The 26,304-nt window shown below is 50.4% G+C and overlaps 1 protein-coding gene across 4 annotated transcripts in view; it reads right to left on the reverse strand.

Annotated features, from left to right (window-relative positions):
* SAMD4B (sterile alpha motif domain containing 4B) overlaps positions 1–26,304 on the reverse strand; it is a 1,107,967-nt gene that overhangs the window by 786,798 nt on the left and 294,865 nt on the right. The window lies entirely within an intron of this gene.

Genomic DNA, 26,304 nt, shown 5'->3' on the forward strand with positions numbered 1-26,304 from the left:
AGACACGTGGAGATTAGGCGCAGGGGAACACACGGACCTCCCCGCGGCAAAGCCCGGTGGACCCAAGTACTGAGAAGACCCAGGGGAACAAGGGGCCGAAAGGACCTCCCTCGGACATTGCGGGGGTGGACGGGATACACAGTGAAACCCCCACACTTAAGACTCACGGCGAGGAAGGTTGGACACTCCGGGGCACCGAAATAGCCAGAACAACTAGCAACCCCGGCGAAGACTGAGGTACGGACGCAGCTGTGGCCTAGTGGAGTGGAGGATAACGTGAGCACACCGGTTTCCACTGGGACGAGGGGTGAAGAGCGGGCGCCTTCAGGGGAGCACTTGCCCTGGGAACTGAATTAGTAGGTGGCACAGGAGAGGTGTAGTGGCCCCACAGCCAGGATGGCGGGACAAAAAAGCAATAAGAGGGGGGAACGCACGCTCCCTGAGATGCTCAGCAGAAATCAAACCAGAGGAGAAAGGATCCAGCCTTCGCCAAGCTCTGCGGGAGGCTCACAATCAGCAGGTGGCGGGGAGCCCCCGGTCACCAGGTCCTTCTTGGAATCCCTTTTCGGCACTCTGAGGGACGATTTTCAGGCCCTGAAACAGGAGGTGGCAGGAGAAGTGCGCGAAGTGCGTAGAGAAGTGGACGGCCTGGGGGAAAGAGTGGCCACTGTGGAAAACACTATGCAGCGGCAAGACGAGGAACTTGTGCAACTTCAGCAAGAAGTGCTTCACCTCAGAGACCAACAATTGGACCTTCAAGCACACAATGAAGACTTGGAAAATAGGTCTCGGCGAAACAACATAAGGGTTTGAGGAATTCCATCAACGGAGGAGGGCACAGATGTGGCGGGCTATCTACGGGACCTCTTCAGGGATATACTGGGAGAAGCTGCGGACTTTCCCATACGTATGGACAGAGCGCACAGAGTAGGACCCCCGAGGCGCGCATCAGCCCCGCCACCGGACACTCTGGCCTTTCTCCCGGACTTCCCGTTGAAGGAACGATTATGGCTGAGGCACGGAAGAAGCACTCACTGGCTTTCCGTGGTCATCCTGTGGTGCTATATCAGGACCTATGAGCTATCACTCTCCAGAAACGTAAAGCATTTAAAATAGCGACGGATTTCTTGAGACAGCACGAGACTGCCTACTCATGGGGCCACCCTTTCCGCCTCATCTTCAAATGGAACGGCACGATGCACCAATTGCGGTCACTGCAGGAGACATGTAAAGTATTAGGGATCACCGCTGAAGAGGAAGACTCCGCCACACCAAGACGGAGGCGCACCACCGGCGACGGCTGGCAAAGGGTGTCGAGGCGCAGGCCGTCGGCTGCGTCCCGGAGGCCGGGCTCGCCCACCATCAGTGCTGACATGGCAAGCGCCATTCAGGAAGCATCCAGAGACTCAGCTGCTAATGGTGATATAGCACTGACAGCATAAGATTGCTCCAGGCGGAGAACTGCATAGCGTTGCTGTTGCTGCAGGTCTGGGGACAAGGGGGGGGGGGGGGGCTGAGGGGAGAAGTACGTGGCCGGACGTCCACTCAGGTACCATACCACAGACCTGTCCACTTGGGGCAAGACTGGGACAATACGTTCAGGGGTTTCGGCGAGTTGGGAGAGGGGGGGGGAGGGGGAGTTTGGAGGGGTGGTCGGGGGAGCGGGAAAGGGTTGTTGAGGAGTTGCAGGGAGGTGGGGTTGGGAGTTGGTTGCGGGCAGAGGGGGGGGTCCATCCAGTGCTCTTGGTGCATTCGCGTTGCCTCAAAGGGGGCATCCATGTCTGTTTGGTCCACGAACTATCACTCACTGATACTGACCCATTGCATCTACCACATTGGTTTAATCACTCATGGCGACCCTTAAGGTAGTGACCCTTAACGTCAAAGGGCTCAACAACCCAGTTAAGAGGAGAGCGATCATGTCTCTACTAGAAGATGCGCAAGCTGATATTTGTCTCCTACAGGAGACTCACTAACGCGTGATTGCCATAGGATGCGATTGCGCAAGTTCCCCACACAGTTCTTTTCCTCGAACACCTCCAAAACAGCAGGAGTGGCAATCCTGGTCTCTAGGTCCTTCAGGGGAGAGATTCTACACAAATTCGCAGAGCACAAAGGGAGACTTTTGGCGTATAGGTTCAAATTAGGGACCCTGGCGTTTACCATCGGGACGATATACAGCCCGAACGAGCATCAGGAACGCTTCCTCAACTCTGCACTGGTGGATATAACAGCGTCCCCAGACAGACATCATTCTAGGGGGAGACCTGAACATGGTGTTCGATTCATCTATGGATAGATCAACTCAACGTTACCCACAGACTGGGGAACTGTCGCAGACAAGGAAGACCCAATTAGCGGACCTGGATCTCCACGATCTCTGGCGCCGACTTCACCCCACAGATAGGGACTACTCTTACTATTCACATGCACACAAGACATACGCAAGACTAGACCATATTATAGTCACCGGACCGGTCCGTGACCTAGCCACGGCGTCTGAGATTGGAGTCCTTTCTCTATCGGACCATGCGCCGGTCTCGGAGGTCTTCACTCTGCCACCGGTTCAGGCTCCTCGCGGGGTATGGCGTCTCAGAGACACTCTTGCACAAAAAAACAGTAGTGAAACACATTATAGAGTCAATCAGGGAATACCAGTCACACAACGACAGCGTGGACACCTCGCTGGCGACTCAGTGGGCAGCACTCAAGGCAGTCCTGAGGGGAGAATTCATTGCAATCTCCTCGGCGGAGAATAGGGAACGGCGACAAAAGCGAGACGAACTCACGCAACAGGTCCGGGAACTTTAACAGGTGCATCACCGCACGGGGGGGCCCCAGGATCTGGAGGCAATTGAAGGCAGCAAGGAAACTCCCGTCGGCATTGGACATGGACAGGGCGGAACATGCGGCGCTGCGTATGAAGCACGCGTATTATACGGGGGGGCGATAGGTGTGGTCGACTTTTAGCGAATAAACTCAGGGAGGCACACCAATGTCACCGGGTAAAAGATTGTGGTTGGTGATGGAGTGACAGTTACAGACGATGCCCAGATAGCGGAGGCCTTCCGTCGATTCTATGCTGAGTTATACACAGGGGACCATCTGGCGACGCGAGAAACGGAGGATTATCTGAATTCGGTCACCCTCTCATCTCTGGCACTGACGCAAGCAGAGTATTTAGAAAGAGAGACCCGGGTCGAGGAGGTGATTGCAGCCATCTCCAGACTCAAGCAAGGGAAGGCCCCAGGCCTGGACGGCTACACCACACTCTTTTATGAAACGTTCGGCACCACGCTGGCACCCATTCTCGCTAGACTTTTTAACTCATTCTCCACCCCGGGAGCTATTCCGCCTGATCTCCTACAAGCCACAGTGTCGGTCATACCCAAACCGGGGAAAGACCGGACCCAATGCAATTCGTATTGGCCGATCTCCCTCCTAAACATTGACCTCAAACTGTACACAGGGATTGTTGCGGTTAGACTGGCGCTCCACCTGCCGGGACTGGTGGAACCGGACCAGGCCGGCTTTGTGCCTGGGAGACAGACGGTGGATAACACCAAGAGAGTGGTACAAATCTTGGAGATGGCCTCCCGAATCCCTGGGGAGAGAATGCTGTTGTCAGTCGATGCCGAGAAGGCATTTGACCGGGTACACTGGCCTTATTTAGAACGGAGGTTGGAGAAAATGGGTATAGGAGAGAAATTTCGTTTTTTAGTGTTCAACTGCTATAGGTTCCCATCAGCGGTCGTACGGGTGAACGGTTGTAGCTCCCAGCGGTTCACTATCGAGAGAGGCACCAGACAGGGCTGCCCGTTGTCCCCGCTACTCTTCCCCCTATATATGGAACTGTTCGCCCAGAAAATACGCCAGAACCCAGGCGTGACAGGCGTAAAGATGGGAGGATATATCCATACGGTCAGCCTTTATGCGGACGATGTGATACTGACCCTAGAAGACCCGAGACGTGCACTCCCAGCGTGCATTAGAGAATTAGAGGCTTTCTCGACGGTGGCGGGATTTAGAACGAACATGGGAAAGTCAGTTGCACTAGACATCTCCATGACGGCTGCCACGAGATCGGAGTTGCAAGGGCTCTTCCCCATGCACTGGTCGTCGCGCCAAGTGCAGTACCTGGGTATCTTGCTAGCGCCTACGCTGCCGGCAATGGTGACTGCTAATTATGCGGCTCTGGGTAAGAAGATCAAAGAGGAACTGGGAAGATGGGGCAAGAGCATGATATCCTGGCTTGGCAGAGTGGCGGCGGTCAAGATGACGATCTTACCCCAGGTACTGTACCTGTTCCGGGCACTACCGCTCCAACCGCTCAAGGGGTGGATCCAACAGACGCAGGCGGACCTAGCCCGCTTCATCTGGCAAGGCCGCAAACTGAGGGTAAAGAGAGTTCTCTTTACGCTGGCTCCTGAGTCAGGGGGACTAGGTATTCCGGACCTACGCAAATATTTCCAAGCAGCGCAGCTGCGGTACCTGGTGGAGTGGAGCAAGTGGGAGTCAGACAAGCACTGGCTATTCCAGGACCAGGCGGTTGCGGGCCGTCCTCTACAGGACCTCCCTATCCTCGTGAGAAGAGGTCGCTCCCCCACGCTCCCTGGCCGCACTTCGCAGCGCTCACTCTGGCTGCCTGGGTATCGTAGTGTGACTGCTTAGCATTTTTCAGATTATAGAACAATTAATTGTGCGCTCGCATTTGCTGAATTGATTTGCTGAATTGATAATTGCATCGTAGCTCGGACTGCCCGCCTGGTTAGCTGTTTGTTTATGTTGCACGGCCATTTTGTTTGTTGTGCCTCGTAGCGAGGCTCCCCAGCACGCACCCGCCTCCCAGCTGCTCCTCCCTCGCCCCCTCCCCCTCCACTATCCTTTTAGGACAGATGAGGTTTCGCGCAGCGGTCGCGCCCCATGCGCGCCAAAGGTAAGCTCGTCTAAGCCCGTCCGCGCCTGGACCGCGCCCCACGCCTGTCCCCCTGGTCGCCGCTGCTCCCAACCCACTAGAATCACATATGATGCCGCAACTCTCCTCGCCCTCAACCCCGGACGCACACCACAATGCTGCGAAGCCACCCCAGGACGTACCCACGGCCCATTCGCCTGCCTCTCCTGCAAGTTCAACTGCTTCAGGACCCTCACCAAACCCACTTCCTCCACTCACAGCTCCGACTCTAACCGCCTGAAGTGAATCCTGCTTAACACCCGCTCGGTCCACAGACACGCAACTGAACTGTGGGACCTACTCGACACTGCGTCACCGGACATAGACTTCCTTACAGAAACATGGATGAACACATCAGCACCCGACATCGCCATAGCCATACCGGACGCTTACAAGATTATCCGAAAAGACCGCACCAATCAAACAGGAGGAGGCATCACCATCATCCACAGGAACACCATCAAAATCACGAACAGCTCCGACGATAATCTTGCAACCGCCGAACATCTCCACTTTCAGATCCACACCGACCCTAGGACCACACTTAGAGGCACCCTCATCTACAGGCCTCCAGGTACCCGCACTCAATTCAGCGATGACATCACGGACTTCGTCAGCCCACATGCCCTCGCCTCCGAGAACTACATTATTTTAGGAGACCTCAACTACCACCTTGAAAACAAACACGACAGCAACACCACCACCCTTCTGGACAACCTGGCCAATCTCGGACTCAAACAACTTGTGGACACCCCCACCCATGCAGCCGGACACACGCTCGACCCTATCTTCACCTCCAGCAAGCATATCTCCTTCGATCTCACCACAGCTCTCCATTGGACGGATCACAGCTGTGTTCACTTCAGCTACAAAACCACCCTGAACCACAACCGCCCACAACCTATTCCTCGGAGAAACTGGAACACAATCACCTCCGACCAACTCCTCACATCACTCAACCAAAACCCTCCCACCCTCTCATTGGACCCAAACCAAGCGGCCACCAATCTCAAGCAATGGATCACCCACAGTGCTGACGAATTAGCACCCCTGAAAAAGCACCAGATCAAATAAAGGCTCCCTGGTTCAATGATGACCTTAAAAAATCCAAAAAAAATCAGCGCCCTTCTGAAGAAAAACACAGCAGACCCCTCTGAACTTAAAAACTACCGACCCATATTCCTCCTCTCATTCCCGGCCAAAGTCAGAGAAAGCCGTCAACAGCCAGCTCGCCGCCTTCCTCGAATCCAACAACTCCCTCGATGCATCTCAATCCGGGTTTCAAGCCAAACACAGCACCGAAACCGCCCTCATTGCAGCGACTGACGACATCCGAACACTACTGGACAACGGAGAAACAGTGGCCCTCATTCTACTCGACCTCTCCGCCGCTTTCGACACAGTCTGCCACAGCACCCTTATACAACGCCTCAGCAACATCGGCATACAAGGAAAAGCCTTGGACTGGATCATCTCATTCCTCGCTGGGAGAACTCAAAGAGTCCAACTTCCCCCATTCAACTCAGAGGCCACTGAAGTCATCTGTGGCGTACCACAAGGATCTTCACTCAGTCCCACCCTCTTCAACGTTTACATGAGTCCACTCGCTTCCATCGCGCGTCAACACAACCTCAACATCATCTACTACGCCGACGACACCCAGTTAATCCTTTCCCTCACCAAAGACCCCAACACCGCCAAAACCAATCTTCACGAAGGCATGAAAGAAGTAGCAGAATGGATGAAACATAGCCGCCTAAAACTCAACTCAGACAAAACGGAGGTGCTCATCCTAGGATCTTCCCCCTCTGCCTGGGATGACTCTTGGTGGCCTTCCGCTCTGGGCACAGCACCCACACCCACAGACCCTGAGCATGAACCCCCCCACCAGCGCAACGAACCCAAGCCAGGCGGCCACCAACCTCGCGAAGTGGATCAGCAACTGCGCAGGCGACCTCGCCCCTCTGAAGACCCCGCCTAGCAGACCCGGTAGCAAGAAAGCCCCATGGTTCACCGACGAACTCAAGAGCTCCAAGAAGAACTGCCGAGCCCTCGAGAGAACCTGGCGCAGAGACCCAACACCGGACAACATGACTGCCCTCAAGCTCGCCACCCGAAAACACCACCAACTCATCCACGCCACCAAGAAAACCGCATTCAAGGAACGACTGGACAACAACGCACACAACAGCAAGGAACTCTTCAACATCGTCAAAGAGCTCTCCAACCCCAACGCCGGAAACAACGACATCACCCCTTCGCAAGACCTCTGCAACTCCCTCGCCTCCTACTTCCACAACAAGATCGCGGACATACACAACAGCTTCAGCACTCAACCGACGCACGCCACGACCGAACCACCGCCCCCCACCACCACCACCCTCCGCGCCTGGACCCCGATCAGCACCGAAGACACCGTCCGCACGATGAACTCCATCCACTCCGGATCTCCTACCGACCCCTGCCCTCAACACGTCTTCAAAAAGGCCGACGCTGTCATCGCACCCCACCTGCGTGACATCATCAACACCTCCTTCGACACCGCTACCTTCCTGGAGAGCTGGAAGCACGCCGAACTCAGCGCTCAACTAAAGAAGCCATCAGCCGACCCCACCGACCTCAAGAACTACCGCCCCATCTCGCTGCTCCCGTTTCCTGCAAAAGTCATCGAGAAGACCGTCAACAAGCAGCTGGCCGCCTTCCTCGAGACGAACGGATCCCTCGACCTCTCGCAGTCTGGCTTCCGGGCCAACCACAGCACCGAGACCGCCCTGATCGCAGCAACCGATGACATCCGAGCTCTGCTTGACAACGGAGAAACAGCGGCCCTCATCCTCCTAGACTTCTCCGCGGCCTTCAACACTGTCTGCCACCGTACACTAGTGCAGCGACTCAGCAACGTCGGAATCAAGGAGAAGGCACTGGAGTGGATCATCTCCTTCCTCGCCGGAAGGACACAGAGTCTGCCTCCCCCCGTTCAGATCTGAAGCCACCGAAGTCATCTGCGGCGTTCCTCAAGGCTCCTCGCTCAGTCCAACCCTCTTCAACGTCTACATGAGCCCCCTCGCAGACATCGCACGCCAGCACAACCTCGACATCATCTCCTACGCCGACGACACCCAGCTGATTCTCTCCCTCACCAACGACCCCGCCACCGCCAGAGCCAACCTTCACGAAAGGATGAAAGAGGTAGCCGAATGGATGAAGAACAGCCGCCTGAAACTGAACTCGGACAAGACGGAAGTCCTCATCCTGGGATCCTCACCCTCTGCCTGGGACGACTCCTGGTGGCCCCCCGCCCTAGGCAGCGCACCCAAACCAACAGACCACGCACGCAACCTGGGCTTCATCCTGGACTCCTCCCTCTCCATGACCAGACAAGTCAACGCTGTCTCCTCGTCGTGCTTCAACATCCTGCGCATGCTACGTAAGATCTTCCTAGGGATCCCCACCGAGACCAGGAAGACGGTCACCCAGGCCCTCGTCACCAGCCGTCTGGACTACGGCAACTCCCTCTACGCCGGAACCACCGCCAAACTCCAGAAGAGACTCCAGCGGATCCAGAACGCCTCAGCACGACTCATCCTGGACATCCCCGTCGCAGCCACATCTCCGGACACCTGAGACCTGCACTGGCTCCCGGTCAACAAGAGAATCACCTTCCGACTCCTCACCCACGCACACAAAGCCCGACACAACCAAGGCCCAGGATACCTCAACAGCCGCCTCAACTTCTACGCTCCCAAACGCCAGCTTTGATCGACCGGCCACGCCCTCGCCGCAGTCCCCCGCATCCGAAGAGCCACCACAGGGGGACGGTCATTCTCCTACCTCGCCGCCAAGACATGGAACTCCCTCCCGACCCACATCCGCCTGACCCAGGACCACCTCGCCTTCAGGAAGCAACTCAAGACCTGGCTGTTCGAGCAGTAACGGACCCCCCTCCCCTAGCGCCTTGAGACCCTCTGGGTGAGTAGTGCGCTATATAAATGCTTTGATTGATTGATTGACCATGCACGCAACCGTGGCTTCATCCTAGACTCCTCTCTCTCGATGTCCAGACAAGTCAACGCAGTCTCATCCTCCTGCTTCAATGTACTTCGCATTCTCAAAAAGATCTTCCGCTGGATCCCCCTCGAGACAAGAAAGACTGTCACCCACGCACTGGTCACGAGTCGACTGGATTATGGTAACACACTATACGCCGGAATCACATCTAAATTACAGAAAAAACTCCAACGCATCCAAAACTCATCAGCGAGACTCAGACATCCCTCGCCAAGATCACATCACCGGACACCTAAAAGACCTCCACTGGCTTCCCGTCAACAAAAGAATTACTTTCCGCCTTATCACCCATGCACACAAGGCCCTCTACAATCTAGGACCCGAATGCCTCAACACTCGACTGTCCTTCTACAAACCCACCCGCCAACTAAGATCGTCCAATCAAGCCCTCGCCACAGTCCCGCGCATCCGAAAATCCACCATGGGTGGCAGATCCTTCTCCTTCCTTGCTGCCAAGACCTGGAACTCACTCCCCACTCACCTCCCCCTTACACAAAACCACATCTCCTTCAGAAAAGAACTTAAAACCTGGCTATTCGACAAATAATGAACCCCTTCCCCAAGCGCCTTGAGACCCTCTGGGTGAGTAGTGCGCTATATAAATTCCCGAACTTGAACTTGAGGTGCCCTTCCTGCGTAGGGCACACCGCCCTCCTAACCTTTACGCGTTCTATGTCACACGAGCTCCATTGAAGGTATGGGATGCCACCAACAAGGTCCACGACCTCACCACGTTCCCCTCACCGTTCACACCTATAGTGGACAACCCGGACTTTACACCAGGGACGGAGCCGGGAGCATTCACGCACTGGCGAGTAGCCGGATGTAGGGCGCTCTTCCAATTGTATGATGCGGAAGGGATCCCCCCCTTTCAGAGTCTCAAAGAGGATTATCAGTTGTCCGAGACGGACAGGATGCGCTATTGGCAGGCACGGCACTGGGCGCTGCAGCCACAGTTGAGAGGGTCGGCTGACAGGAAGTTGCTGCCATACGAAAAATGGTTGGTAACGCGCACTTCAGACGCGAAGCTAATCACGGATCTCTACAGGCTGTTGCAGCCTCCCCCCTTCCACTTTCATAACCCTGGCAGAGAACGATGGAACCGGGAACTGGGCAGGACACTAAGCCATAAAGAGTGGGACCAGATTTCGTATTGTGCAAGGCATTCTGCATATCACATAGGACTCACCGAAACATTCACCAAGGTATCCACATATTGGTATTACACCCCAGAACGGCTGCACGAGATGAATCGACATGTTGAGAACACCTGTTGGCGGGAGTGTGGGCAGATAGGCACACTTACACATGTTTTATGGGATTGCCCGCTGCTACACTCTTATTGGAAAGAGGTGGTTGGCGAGATCGATGCACACTTCGAAATAGAGCTGCCCCGCCTTCCGGCATACATCCTGTTGGGTCTTCCAAACGGTTTAATGTACCCACTGAAATCCCGTAGAGGTAGGCAAATTGCTATAGCGCTGGGCTCAGCTGTACAAAACATCCTAAGACATTGGCGTTCGACCGTCACCCCCTCCACTACGGGTTGGCTACACAGACTGTGGCATGTCTTGGGCATGGAAAAATTATCATTCATGGTGGCTGGGAAGGTGGAACAATTTTAGGAGTTGTGGCAACCATTCCATGCACTACTAACCACGGAATTCAAAGAGCTCACCTGCCCGAGGTACCTAAGACTACTGAGACTAACACCACCGATGGATCACACTGCTTAACGGTCAACTGACCGGCATGGTCGGTGAGGATGGGCGGTGGTAGAGAAACGAAACAGGAGGCAAGCAAGGCACTGGATGGGGTGGGGAAGGGTTGGGAGGGGAAAGGGAGGGTGAGGGAGTTGGGGGTGTAATTTCACAAAAATAGGAGGGGTACAGAGGGATAACTCCACTTTTGTGTTTTGATCTTTGACTGAGCATGCGGGAACGAAGCCGAAAGGGCCCCCGTTAAAAGAACTTGGGATATTACGCACTCCTTTGGGACTGGCCCCACAGCACATAGCACTGTAACCATTGCTTGAATGTTTTCTCTTTCTTTGTACTCTTTCAATAAAATGCTTTAAACCTAAAGATGTCTGGTGCGTGCTTTAGTACTCCTTTTAGCATAGGGAGTATACGTACACTCGTCTCTGATGTTGAGAAGGTGTTGAATAGAAAATCCTCCGCTATAGTGTCAGTGTGCATGTGTACGCCATGATACTGAGCTGCCCTGTCCACTAGCTCTTAAAAGCGACAGTGTCGTCAGTAGGGGATGGCTTTGTGGGGTATGGAGAGGGACCTTTTATGGGTTGTGTATAATATGTGTCATCAGGATCATTATGGTCAGTCCATGTGTTATCCTGGTTTCCTTGATCATCAGTTTGTATAAAGTCATCCTGAGGATCTTCACCCATATCCTCTTCCTCATCATAATCTATAGGTGTGGGAGAATATGGAACATAAGGCATGCCTTTGAAAGGAGGTGTTAAAGGTCTTGAAGGGGATGTGCCAAAGTCCTTTCTTTTAGGAGGAACAGGAGCATGTGCTTCTGTGTCCAGTCTTCTCTTGTTTTTATTGTAAACTGATATATGTCCTGTATCAGGGTCTATATACAGTCTTTGTTGTTCTGGGTACACAGGATCTGGATGAAAAAGTTCTTCCACTGTCTGCGGATTTGGCGCCGAAGATTTTGGATTGGTCGCCTTTTTATGGTAAGTTTCAGAGTCGAGGACCCTTTGAGCCTTCTTGGGCTGGACGCCCTTCTTCGGGTCGACGCCCTTCTTCGGGTCGACGCCCTTCTTCGGGTCGACGCCCTTCTTCGGGTCGACGCCCTTCTTCGGGTCGACGCCCTTCTTCGGGTCGACGCCCTTCTTCGGGTCGACGCCCTTCTTCGGGTCGACGCCCTTCTTCGGGTCGACGCCCTTCTTCGGGTCGACGCCCTTCTTCGGGTCGACGCCCTTCTTCGGGTCGAGAACTTTGCTGGTGTCGAAGCCCGTTCCCGGCTCTGCTGATGTTTTTGAGTCGACTGCTTTCTTATACGACTTTTTTGAGTTGCGCTAAGGGCACTCTGGAAAGGGTTTTGCTCGGTCCTGGGGTACTGTAAGGCTTGGGTGTGGTCTTCGGAGCCGAGCCAGAAGGCGGGGCTTCTGAAGCGGTGTTTTGGGCTAAGGCTTTGGGGCGATGCTTTGACCGGAGCCTTTTGTGGAGGTGGGGTAGGGGCTTTGGTACTCACGGTTTGCCCCGGTGTGATCTGGTCATCGGAGTCAGACTAGTCCTCTACAGTGACTATTTCCAGGTCGGAGTCCGCTGCCTCTGGGAGGTCATGTTCGTCGAAAATATTCCCCGGATCTGGTGCCTGGCGCTGCATCTCTTGTCGAGCAGCTCTTCGGTTCTGGATAGTTTTCTTCGACCGGAACAAAGCACAAGCTGGACACTTTTCTTCGTTGTGCTCCGGAGATAGGCACCTGTTGCATACTTTATGCGTATCACTATGTGGAAACTTAGATGCACACTGTGGGCATCTTTTAAACGGGGTCCTTTCCATCAGCAGGAGGCCCACGTGGTGTTGAAAAGGCCCACGGCCCGCGTCGACTACCGGAGCGAAGTGGAAAGTCTTGTCCAGTCAAGGGATACCGAGCGGAAACAATACCGTAGAATGTAGAAAGATTTGGCCTTGGAAAGTGTTAAAACTTCGGTCCCGAAGTTGGAGCTGTCGAAGTGCATCCGAACCCAATGGCAGAAAAAACAAATCTGAAGATGGAGAAGATGTCCATGTGCACTGTAGTCCAGGGGAGGAGTCACATATCTTGTGATACTTCTAAGACTCTTCCAAGACAACAAGGTGCAAACATCCGGAACCAACACTAGGCGGCGATCTATGCTAAGATATGAATTCAGCAGCCCATATGCCTCAAACATAAAAGTTCCCATTGTTTGATGACATTAAGGTCTAAAAGGAGAACCAGGAGTCATCTTCCCTCCTCTAACTGGACTCCATAAGCCTCTGCATCCCTCTTCCCAAGGCTTTTGCAGAGAGATAGGTCATCTGGTGGAGATGGGCTTAAAGGGTAGTTGTCCACACCTTCTGCAGCCTCTGCATCTATATCGTGCCACGAATCTTCCACGGAGGTTGTAGCCTCTTCAGCCTCCTAGAGTTCATAGAACTCTCCCTGCTCCTCTTTGGAAGGTTCTGGTGCTGCTGGGGCCTACAAGGCAGACTGGTCGCACTCAGACGTCGAAGGCTTGTAACGGATCTGAAAATCCTTCAAGTCGAACTCCTTCTTCCTTTGCAGGAGTGCAGCCATTTCAGTCTCAAGCCTTCTCTTTTATTCGACTGCGAGCCTCGGCGAAGTTCTCTTTCAGCATCGACGGGTCCACAGTCTCTGGTGCCTTGGCCTTCTATTTCACTCCCTCTCGCGCAGATGGAATCGTCAAGGGTTTAGAAGGTGTCTTTCCTCCATCGGTAGCCCTTGTTCAGAATCCTTGCTGCTCCTTGGGTTTAAACTGACCTTCGGTCAAGGAGTGTTTTAACGCTGAGGCTGCCTTGTGGGACTTATTTTCTGAGTGTTTTGGGTCAGAGCTTTTTGGTTGTTTTGTTGCCCTCGGCTTCTTTTTAGAGTCCTTCACCACCTTTGTCGCTGTTAATTTTTTCTCGGCGTCTGTCGCATAAATCTTGATGTGAGACTTCCATTCTGGCGCTGTCTCTGCTTCTTCAATGATCTCCTCGTAGCAGGACAGGCTAAGGTCCTGCAGAAAAACCTGTGTCCTTAGACTGCTGACCATGGTGGTGTAGTGCTCCAGCCTCTGTCTTACACTTACCTTTAGTGTTTTGGGTACGAATGCAGCGCAGGCCTTGCAGTCCTCATTTCAGTGGTCTTTCAGGAAACAGATTACAGACCTAGTGGGGGTCTCTCTGAACATACTTGTGGTGGCAGCTGGGGCAGAATTAAAAGGGGACCTTTTTCATGACCCCTTACCTGCCTCTATTCTCAAACCATGTGGCTGGTACAGACAGGATCCCCCCTCAGGTTGAAAAGAAGCAGGTCCCCTTCCCGCTCTTTGGCCCTCCTGTGGTTTTTGTAAAAATCGGTTGATTTCTTTACAAAAACGTTGGCTTTCTCCGGAAAACTTTAGGAGCTCATGCGTTACTTCCAGACCCAACGGTGGGAAAAATGATCTGAAGATGGCAACTATGCACAGGAACATCTGTGGCGCCGTCTCACGTCACACAGCGGATGAACATACCACAAAATGGGGTCAGACAATGCCCACAGAAAAGGAAAATTCTGGACCCAACCCCTAGATGGCAAAATACTGCACAGCCTGCAAAACCTAGGTAATAGTATAGTTAAAAATAAATTTACACAGCTCCACACTTGCTACTTCCTCAGCTGAGATGACATGGCATTTCAGTTCTCCCATCATCCTTCAAGGTAGATGTGATTCTGAAAAGGACAATATGAGGAGCAAGCCACGGTAAACACATTGTAAGAATTAAATATGTGCATCACTCGCCATTAAAACAAGCATTGGCATAGCCAATAGGTCTCGCTTTTGGGACCTTATAAGTGTTTAGCCAGGTATCAGTTTATGTTGTTACACCAAGGATAATATGCTGCATAACTAAATACTTATAAGGTCCCAAAAGCGAGAACTATTGGCTATGCCAATGCTTGTTAATAACATGTCACGGCACTGTGGAAGGCACACACGCCTATGGAGACTCAGGTCTTGACTACTGCAACTCACTAAGAGTATGTACATCATTGTAGGGCGGATTCCAAGCTCTTTATCTAGTAGGGAGCTCTAAGGTAAAACACATTCCTCATAGGATCCTGGGAGCACATTTCTCCTCTATCAACTGTACTGTCCCCTGAATAGTCCATTGAATCTAATATCTGCACACTGCTCATAAAACAAACTGCTTGTGCAACCAACAAGTTAACTCCTCCCTGCAAAAATTGATCCTTACGGAAAAGCATAACCAAGGCTACAGCAATCCCTGAGCACAAGGGAACATTTTCAAGTGATGTTATGCTCGTCCGCTATACAGCACGTTATGCTATTCTAGGTGTCTGTAAAGCAATGAGTGGGGACAGCGGAGCCTTTACAGTGACTATCCTTACCTGTGGAACTCAAAGGCTAAGGTCAGCTAAGCAAAACATTCTGCCTGTATTTTTTCAAAATCTTGAAGTCTACCTTTTTAAATAAGCTTTAAATCTACAACTCTCTAAGCCAGCGTACGCGATGCCAATCCAAGTGAGCCTGAAGTGCACCTTTCTGACAGTTACAAAACGTATATGTAGCCTGAACTACCTACTGCAGTAAGAATCTGAATTATCTAGCTTCAAGTAGGAGAAGGGGCTGCATTTTATAGCCCAGACCACAGGTGTGACCAATTCGTCAAGTAAGAATCTAGCATAACCATTTCTGAGAATCAAACCTGTGGATTTCAGAAAGCTACAGATAATGTTGGAAAATGTTTGCTCACAGAGCCATCTTGGCATGATTGATAAACTACATAACATAAATAATGTAATACATGGGTAATCAATTTGCATGTGTAAGAGTGGGCAAGAACAGCCGCAGGGCATTCCAAAACAAAACGTTTCTCATTAGCTTTAAGAACAGCAGCGGTTTCGGGGTAAAAAGACATACAAATGAATCAACCAAAAAAACAGACAGAGGTCAGAATTGAAGAAGGCTCCTATATTTTGCAACCTCTCCATTGGGCGCATCACATGAAGCTTAGCACTTTTGAAGGAAGAGGTAGTGAGGCTTTAGGGCACATGAACAGCATCTTCTTGGTTCATGTAAATTACAGTCAACTTTTTGTTTTGGTACTCAGGCTTGTCCACTGACTGCCCAAAAGTTATTTTTTTTTACAAAACGGGAAGCGCAATGATGAGGCCATCGTGTTCCTCTTCAGCAGTTTAGAAGACATCAGAAAATCATTTTGATAGGAAACACTCTCCACATACAGAATGAAAAAGCATTAAAAAAACGCCTGTTTAGTTTTCATTTTTCCATCATGGGAGGTTACAAGAAGAGACAAGATGGTACTAAGGAGGGATTACTAAGACTATTTCTGAACTGTAATCCCCCAACACTGCTCCATAAAGCAGCACTAGCTTACAAACACTGCTACACAATCCCCAAATCTATAAAAAACCAGCGCGCCCTTCGCTCCTCACTAATGGAAAACCGTGACCAGAAGAAACGGTTCACAACCTCTTTCCTTCTTTCAATTAGTTGCTTCCCTGTGAAATGGATCAAAAAAAGAACCAGTGCGCGCCTCGCGCTGGCAGGAGGGGAGAGAAGAGGGTGCCTGCGGCGGTTTCCCTTGCGGGAGCGAGCAGGAACCATATGTTAAAGCTCGCTGCCGCAAGGGAATGGCCAAGCGCGCACGTGTTGCATTCAAAGCAATGCACTGCGTGCACGTTTTTGACTGAAAAACGGAATAGATTGCAAAAGTTCTTTTTGCCTATGCAACGCATGTGTCCTGCGTAGGCGAGACCTAAAAACCTCTCCCACCTGGTACAGACTGCAGGTTAGTGAACAGAGATTAAAAGTATTTGCCAAGAATGTCAATATGGAAACGTTAATTCTTTTTAATCAGAATCATGAGCAGGTACATTATGGAGCTCTTGCCCATGGGCATCACACAGAAGAAGTAGTTTCTAATGTGTAACTCCAGTTCTGTATTAGGGATATCTCTGTTATAGTCATAATCTTGTGATTAGTCCCGCCCATGTGCGTGGACCCCCGAGCAATCGAAATAACCTCTTAAGTAGTCTTCTGCAGTCCTGCATAGACACTTAAGAGAAAATCTAAGACCAATAATGCAGCCTAAAACTACAAAGCTACATTAACTGGCCAGCACTTCATCTTGAAGTGAAAAAGATAGCCAAATAAGATTACATTTTACACACTTTGTAAAGTTTCACACCTAGAGAAACTCCCCTTCACAAAAATCCTTTGTCATGATAGAGAGGAAGGGTTGGACAGACAAGCCCCATAGGCTGCCATGTGTCTGGAAAAAGTATACAGTGCCTTTAAGGAACTCTCCAGAGACCCTCGGTACTCCAGGATGCACAGCCAAAGGCCTTTTACTTTGGTTTTTTTTTTGAAGGTGTATAAAGCCAGGCCTGTCGCATTCAGTACATTATTGTTTCATCCACCGGGGAGGAGGGCGGGCGCTTATGACTATAACAGAGAAACTTTAACTATAATGTCCATAAAGTACAGAAGGAGAAACGGTAAGACAGCCCGTCAACCATCACCCAGTAGTGCCCTACGCAAAGACATTAGCTGTGTCAAAAAAGTTAGTGAATTCCCAGTGAGGAAAAGGAGCCCTCAAGCACCCACACATGGTAGGTAGCCATTTGTCTTCATCGGGTTCCTCTAGTTAGTACGTGTAAAAATACAACAAACCAAAAAGGTGCAGATTAAAATGAGTGTTGACCACTCCCTCGACCAACACTTTTAATAGAGGGGTGATTCGAACCCAATTAAAAAAACAATGTGAATGAACGGACAAAAAAGGGTTAAGTAAATTTGAATCCCCTGTCCTAAAAATCGGTCGACATGTTTCAGCTTTAAAGTCCTATTCGACCCAGCATTCCTCAGGACCAGTAGTATAATCTCTCCCAAAGGGGCAGGGCACACCCTAAAGAGCCTACTCACATTGGGAGGATGATAATCAACTATAGATATGCGTTTACCAACTTGTAATCGCTGCACTGGTAAAACTCGGGTGCGCAACCTCAGTTCTATGAGGGATATGGAATCTGAAATGAGACCAACAGAACAAAATAGATAGTAAGTCATTTTAGCATTTTCCTCACTTACAGAATTTTAACACAGTTATACCTTTAAACTACCCATCACACACCCAGTGGCACAGTCAAATCCATGTGTACAACCGCGTAAAAACATGCCCCTGTCCATTTTACAAAGGGCAAGTTCAAAATTGGGCCACTAGCTACCAACTTGGTAGAAGGGATCTTTGTATTGCGTCACACATGCTTTCACGCAATATCCGGAAGCATTTAGTTTGCCCAATATCACAAGATCCTGGCTTAACCTTATTGCCCACGAGCTTAGTTTTGTAATAAAGTTTAAAACAGTTTTCCTTTGAGAAGCCAATTAGGGGGCCAGATGTATTATGCGCCCCTATCAGTATATACATATTTACATCACGCCTTAATGCCCGGAAGACTCTGGTACATGCATCAAAACATTCATCATTCTTTAAACTCACTCAGCTTGTTTTCCAACTGCTTCTTATACACAGGGAAAGTCGAACTTTCACCTCAGGATCTGTTTGGAAAAACAAACTCAAGAGTCATTTTCTTTCTCAATCTCGTCAAGATGGAATTAACCTAAATTCGATTTTAAAATCGCTTGTTAAATCCGTTATCAGTGATGTCAATCTAATTGATTAGGCATTATCGTGATGACTTACTCAGTCAATCCTAAAAAACATCTTCATGAGTCCGTGGTGGGGGAATTCTTCACGTCAGCATCTATTAACAGTAGCGTAAAAGGAGAGTCAATTCCCTTTTAGACGGATGCATCTGAATCTCGTTATCAGTGTGTTTACTTCAGAGATTCAATATTGCATTTCCGCTTCAAATAGAAAGTACCCATCCCGGTTTTTAAATCCATCATCATCTATCAAACAATATGCGGACGCCCTGCCCATTTCATGGAGCGAACTAACCCACCGTTAGTTTGCGCACTGTTTACTTATGGAGACTTAATATTGGTTGGTATTTAAAAATTAGAAACCGGTTGCCACGTATAAATAAAAATTCTGAAAACATGTGCAAAGGTATATGTTACTCACTCGCTGGCTGACGGCTCCCTGCATAACCACCTAGTCTGGGCTCTTCCACGGCTCGTAAACAGCTCGAACCGCGGAAGAAACCCTCTATTGACCTCACGCGACCTTACGCGACCTACGTGCTTTGTAACCACGTGATCAGGTCAGATCACATTAGTTGCAAATTTAAAGCCGAACTGACCATGTTCACCGATGATTTGGCAATAATAGTGTCATTACGTATTTACTTTGATGCCGTATTTTCTTCAAAGGACACCTTACGTCATGTGGAGCTTTTCTATTTAAATAACTCAACTATATGAACATTTCTATATACACAACGGAACTCAATGTTCACAGACAAGCTCCATTCCAAATACCCACAAAGAAAAGCATCCTCAAAGGAACCACTCAAACTGAGCAGCCTATCCAATTCAGAATCAAATCACTGCAAATCTTATACCAATAAGAGTACCTTTAGCAGAAAGATGATTTTACTTGTCACTATTAGTTGCATATCAGTACAAGTTCTCGGAGCCACAGTTTAGGAACTACATATATATTAGAGGACAATTATAAGTCGTCTGGCTATAATCTTATACAGTAAAAAACGAAACACATGGTCACGTGGTTACAAAGCACGTAGGTCGCGTAAGGTCGCGTGAGGGCAAAAGAGGGTTTCTTCCGCGGTTCGAGCTGTTTACGAGCCGTGGAAGAGCCCAGACTAGGTGGCTATGCGGGGAGCAGTCAGCCAGCGAGTGAGTAACATATACCTTTGCACAAGTTTTCAGAATTTTTATTTATACGTAGTAAATATGTATATACTGATAGGGGCGCGTAATACATCTGGCCCCTAAGTAGCTTCTCAAAGGAAAACTGTTGTTTTTAACTATTACAAAACGAAGATCGTGGGCAATAAGGTTAAGCCAGGATCTTGCGATATTGGGCAAACTAAATGCTTCCGGATATTGCGTGAAAGCATGTGTGACGCAATACAAAGATCACTTCTACCAAGTTGGTTGCTAGTGGCCCAATTTTGAACTTGCCCTTTGTATAATGGACAGGGGCATGTTTTTACGCGGTTGTACACATGGATTTGACTGTGCCACTGGGTGTGTGATGGGTAGTTTAAAGGTATAACTGTGTTAAATACCTGTAAGTGAGGAAATTTCTAAAATGATTTACTATCTATTTTGTTCTGTTGGTCTCATTTCAGATTTCATATCCCTCATAGAACTGAGGTTGCGCACCCGAGTTTTACCAATGCAGCGATTACAAGTTGGTAAACGCATATCTATAGTTGATTATCTTCCTCCCAATATGAGTAGGCTCTTTAGGGTGTGCCCTGCCCCTTTGGGAGAGAATATACTACTGGTCCTGAGGAATGCTGGGTCGAATAGGACTTTAAAGCTGAAACATGTCGACCGATTTTTAGGACAGGGGGTTCAAATTTACTTAACCCTTTTTTGTCCGTTCATTCACATTGTTTTTTAATTGGGTTTGAATCACCCCTCTATTAAAAGTGTTGGTCAAGGGAGTGGTCAACACTCATTTTAATCTGCACCTTTTTGGTTTGTTGTATTTTTACACGTACTAACTAGAGGAACCCGATGAAGACAAATGGCTACCTACCATGTGTGGGTGCCTGAGGGCTCCTTTTCCTCACTGGGAATTCACTAACTTTTTTGACACAGCTAATGTTTTTGCATAGGGCACTACTGGGTGATGGTTGACTGGCTGTCTTACCGTTTCTCCTTCTGTGCTTTATGTACATTATAGTTAAAGATACTCTTTAGTTGTTTTTGATTGATTATCCTAAGGGGTGTGAGAGTATTCTACTTTGCCCTTTCTCTCTTGTTGTTTACATATACATCAGAAATACCCCTACTACAGAACTCGAGTTACAGGTAAGAAACTACTCAGTCTGTAGTAGGGGATTTCTGTGTATAGTCATAATCTTGTGAATAGAATCGCAAGCCCATCCCAACAAACCAAACCAGCGGTGGAGGAAACAGACAAAACCACTACTGTGCAAACAGATTTCTCAACGAAGCCTGCCCAACCTGAGCGTCTGCCCTGACATCAGTGTCCAGGCAGTAGTGTTTGGCAAAGGTATGGACCGACTTCCAAGTGGCAGCCCTACAGAGATCTGCAATGGGAACATTACGTAGAAAAGCTGTTGTAGCCGCTTTGCCCCTGGTGTAATGAGCCTTAGGCTTACCCCCAAGGTCTTTTTAACCTTTTGGTAACATAGCTGGATACAGGACATAATCCACCTAGAGATGGACTGTTTAGAGGTGGCAAGACCAGTCCTGACCGAACGATAATTGACAGAAAATTGGTCTGACCTAAGAATGGCCTTGGTCTTATCCAAGTAGAATTTCAACACCCTTCTTACATCCAGGGAATGAAGAGACCTCTCCGCCGGAGAGGAAGGATGTTGGAAAAACGTAGGTAAAGTGATCGTCTGATTAACATGAAAATCAGAAATTACTTTCGGAAGGAACTTAGGGTGAGTCCTCATGACAACTTTGGAAGCATGAAACACTGTATAGGGCTCTGACAACAAAGAGCCTGAATCTCACTCACTCTGCGGGCCGATGTTATTCGCACAGTGAAGGCCGCCTTCCAGGATAAATGCTGTAGAGAGGCCTTATGAATAGGTTCAGAAGGCTCCTTCATCAACCTTTACAGCACCACATTCAGTTCCTATGAAGGCGACAGACACCTAACAGGGAGAAATACTTCAATCCCTCTAAAAAATCTTTAATTACAGGAATCTGGAAGAAGGTTGTTTGCAAAGGGCATTTCCTATACGCAGTTAATGCTGTGAGGTGAACCTTAATAGAATGGAAATTAAGGCCAGATTGAGCTAAATACAAGAGGTATGGAAGGATGATATCTTCCATACAGGAGGTAGGATCAGCGTTCTTGGACGTGCACCAGACGCAGAAACTTTTCCACTTATAGGCATAGGAAGTCCTTGTGGAAGGTCTCTTAGCCTCCTTGAGTATTTCCATGCAGTTGTCAGGTAAGTTCAAGTGTCCATATTGTACTATCTAAGGAGCCATGCCGCCAAACTCAACAATGAGAGGTTGGGGAGCACCATCTGCCCCCCGAAGTTCGTGAGAAGGTCCAGCCAACATGGAAGCCGCAGATGGGGTTGGAGAGACCGGTGGAGCAGGTCCGTGAACCACCACTGTTGAGGCAACTCCGGAGTAATGAGGATCATTCGTGCTCTGGATTGAGACAACTTGAGTACTGCCGGAACCAGGAGAATGGGTGGAAAAGCGTACAGAAGCTGTAAGACCAGCTGATCCATAGCGCATTCCCCAGAGTCCCCGGTTGTGAAAACCTGGAGGCGAAATCTCTGCATTTTCTGTTTTTGGCGGTGGCGAACAGATCTATTTCTGGAGTGACCCATCTTTCGAAGATGTTTCCTAGCACCTCGTCATTTAGGACCCACACGTGGTTTTCCTGGACCAGCCTGCTGAGTGCGTCCGCCTGAGCATTCTGCACAGCCGGTACATGGGTAGCTGTTATTGTCAGTCCTCTGGCTAGCAGCCAGTGCCAGATCGCCTGCGCTTCCTGGGACATTGTGCGCGATCTCAAGCGCCCCTGCTTGTTGAGGTAATACATTGTGGTCGTATTGTCCGTCTGCACAAGCAAGGAGTTGGTCTGGAAGGACGGATGAAAGGCTTTCAGCACCAAATGAACAGCTCTGAGTTCCAGAAAATTGATATGATACATGGATTCCAACTGGGACCACGTTACTTGAATCTGTAGATGGTCTGAATGCGCTCACCAGCCGTGGAGAGAAGCATCCGTCACAGTAGTCTGTATGGGAATGTCCTTGTGGAATGGAACCCCCTTGAGGAGATTCTCTGCTGAACACCACCATCTCAGGCACTGTAGAGCGTGTGGAGACAGTTGGATCCTGTCGTCCCAGCTCCCTCGTCTCTGGTCCCATTGATCGTTTAGACATTCCTGTAGCGGTCTCATGTGGTGCATGTGGTGTGAGGTAGATGTAAGCGGCCATCGACCCCAGAGGAGAAGACACCATCCTCACTGTCATTGATGGAACGGACATGAGAGCCTGAGCCTTCCGAAGGATCGATAAGCGTTGTTTTTCCGAAAGAGACACACTTGCAGTGAGAGTATTGATTGAGGTCCCCAAGTACTGCAGGCACTGCACAGGAGTCAGAACGGACTTGGACATGTTGATGTGCAAACCCAGCTGATTCAACAGAACAGCTGTTCTGTTGAAATGCAATTGCGCTTCCTGGGAGGTGGAGGCTTTGATCAACCAGTCGTCCAGATACGGTTAGACAAACACCTTGTTCTTTCTCAGTTGCACTGCCACCACTGCCATGCACTTTGAAAAAGTCCTGGGTGCCGACTTCAGACCAAACGGTAGTAGGGTGTACTGATAGTGATTGGTGCCTACTAGGAAGCGCAGGAACTTCCGGTGTTTCCGTGCAATGGGCAAATGGAAGTACGCATCCAGCAGATCTATTGCGCAAAGCCAGTCTCCTTGTTGCAACTGAGGATAAATCTCGTGCAAGGACAGCATTCAAAATTTCTCCCTGCGAATCCATCGGTTTGCTTGTCGCAAATCCAGAATGGGCCTGAACTTGTTCTTGTCCTTTTTGCGTACCAGAAAGAACCTTGAATATAGACCTTTTCCCCTTTGAGACAGAGGGACGTCTTCAATCGCCCTTTTTCTTAACAGGGTATCAGCCTCCGCTTGAAGTTCGAGCAGCTGGTATTGAGAACAAACCGGTGGAATAGCTGGAGGAGGGCTGACAAAACAAAGATTGTATCCATTGCAAACAATATTCAGCACTAACTTGTCCCGAGTAATTTTTCTCCACTCTGCCAAGTAATTCTGTATGCTTCCCCCCACCGGAGTGGGTAACAGACGAAGGGGAAGTAACTCCTCAGGCCTTAGACCCTGTCGGGCCCTTATTCGCTGAGGAGGCCTGCTGGCCGCCTCTGCCTCTCTAACGCTTCTGGAAGGGTTGTCGCTGGTATTGCTGTTGCGGCTGCTGTTAGCCAGTTTGGCGACCTTGCCCTCGCTGAAATCTCTGATAAAAGTAACGCCTCTGGAAGGGGCGGAAGGACTTCCGCTGCCCCTTTAGTTTCTCCAAACCTACAGCCTTCAGCATTTCCACTTCCGCCTTCAGGCAGGCCATCTCTTTGTCCCGAGAGGGACCGTAGACGAAGGGACAGTAGAATGCTGCTTTTGGCCGCTGTCACAATGACAGAATCAGGGACAGGATTTGATCTTAAGAACGCTGGATCCGAATCCGGGGGCCTGTACTTCTTTTGAAGCCGGGATGGCGCCTTCTTCACAGAGGCCGGCGTCAGAAATCACTCCATTGCCGGTTCCTCCAGTCCTGGCACCAAAGGCAGCAAAGGGCGAGAGAGGTGCCTGCGTTGCAAAATTTCAAAGATCACAGAGGTGGAAGGGGTGGGCCCACTCAGTGTGATCCCCAACTTCGCTGCCCCTCTCAGGAGCACATCCTGGAATGTCACAATGTCATCCTCTGGCGACACTCTCGTAGGAGGATAGTCCGACAAAGTGGGAGAATATCTCCCGTCACTGGACGAGTCCGTGTACTTTGACCGTTACCTTTCCCTCCGCCACCGATGACGTGACCTCGTCGAATATCTACACTCACTGCGAGCGCGATGCCTCCCTCTGGATCTTGACATTGGCTTTCTGGGCCTTGCAGAAGCCACCGGCCCAGGAGGCTGCAGAAGCGGTTGAGACCGGAACCAAAGGCTTCGGTTGAGGAGGCCGAGGCGGTGGTGGGGGAGGAAGAGGAGGTGGAGGAGGAGGCAGAGGAGGAGGAGGAGGCGGTGGTGGAAAAAGTTGCAGAAGAGTAGGAGGCATAGGCGTCCTGGGCCTTGAGGGCGAATAGGTCCTGGAATAAGGGTGACCTAGGAACTCTCCTCTTCTTACGAGCAGGCATCGAGAGGATGCTCTGGAAGTAGATCTCTCTGAGGATGAGCGCCGGCGCCGCCGGTGATTCGACGATGGAGGAGACGCTAACCACAGAGGCACTAGACACCGTTCTGGGCCTCGACTTCCTCTTCGACGTCGACTTATCCCTCCTCGACGTTGACCTCTTAGACTACTCTCTTCTCGACGTCGCTCTTCTTGACCTCGACTAACTCTGACGTCGAGTGCCTTCACCTTGACGTCGATCTTTCTCCCCTCGAAGTCTACGTTGACGGTGATCGGCGATGTCGCCTCAATGGCGATCGCCTGCCTCTTCGGGGCTCATCACGACGTCGATGGTGTGTCGACGCCGGTGAAGTCCTCGACGTCGACCTCGTCCGAGGTCTCGAAATCCTACCCCTCGACGCAGAACGTCGACGCCACTTCGACCCAGAGCCATGGGTCGACAGGAACAGATGGTAGTCATACCTCTCGACGCCGAAGCCATCAACGTCGACTGGGACCGGTTGTGAGAAAGTGCCATCTTTTTTTGCCCCCATTTTTTATTCTGAACTGCTGATGTGCTTTGACTGAGTGTGCCCTGGGCTCCTGCCAATCAGGTACCAAGGGCCTGTGTTCCTTCCCTACAATTGTGTTGAAACTAAAACACAAATGGCATCTCTGGCCACCTGTCAGCCCCTAGTAAATGATACCCTAGGTACCCAAAGTATGGTGACCAGAGAAGACCCCCAAGGGCTGCAGCACTTATTGTGCCACCCTTAAGGGCCCTGAACCCTGGCACCCACACATTGCCTTTGCAGGCTGAGTGCATAAGTACAGAACTAAACAAAGTTGACAGGGCTCTTGCCCACAAACCCACTGCTCTGGCATACTTCAGTCACCCCTCTAGCTGGGTCCCCAATGCCAGTGGTGTGGGCACAGGTGCATGAGCATGACCCCTGTGCCCCTACAGTACCCAGGGCCATTCCTGGGCACTGTAAGTGCAGTGATGCCATTAAGAGTATATGGTGAGGGGGGGGTCGACATTACGAACTCCACAACACCATAATGGCTACACTGAAGACTGACAAGTTTGGTATCAAACTTCTCAGCACATTAAATCCCCACTAATGTCAGTGTGGGATTTAATGAATAATGCACCACAGAGGGCATCTTAGAGATGCCCCCTGAAACCTACCCACAATCCACGTCTGGACTCAGAGGCTCCCTAGGCTGCCACACAGCAGTCATGTTGCTAGACCCCTGGGTGGGGAAGGTTCAAAGGCCTGCCGCCTCTGTGAGCTTCTCCTGACCATTTGCTGCACCCAGCAACTGGCACCCACCAGTCCTGACCCCCACTCTGGAAGAAAAACAGGTGGGAAAAACTACATCAGGAAGGGGGGTGCCAGCCTGTGCCAACCCCACCCCTCAGAAGGGGGGCGGGGGACGAGGTGAAGCACGACTCCGGGCTCCAGCCATCTTGAAGATGGGGAGCCCTGCCCAATCACAGCTAGGC

The sequence above is a fragment of the Lissotriton vulgaris genome, chromosome 9, assembly GCF_964263255.1.
Source record: "Lissotriton vulgaris chromosome 9, aLisVul1.2, whole genome shotgun sequence".
NCBI lineage: Eukaryota > Metazoa > Chordata > Amphibia > Caudata > Salamandridae > Lissotriton > Lissotriton vulgaris.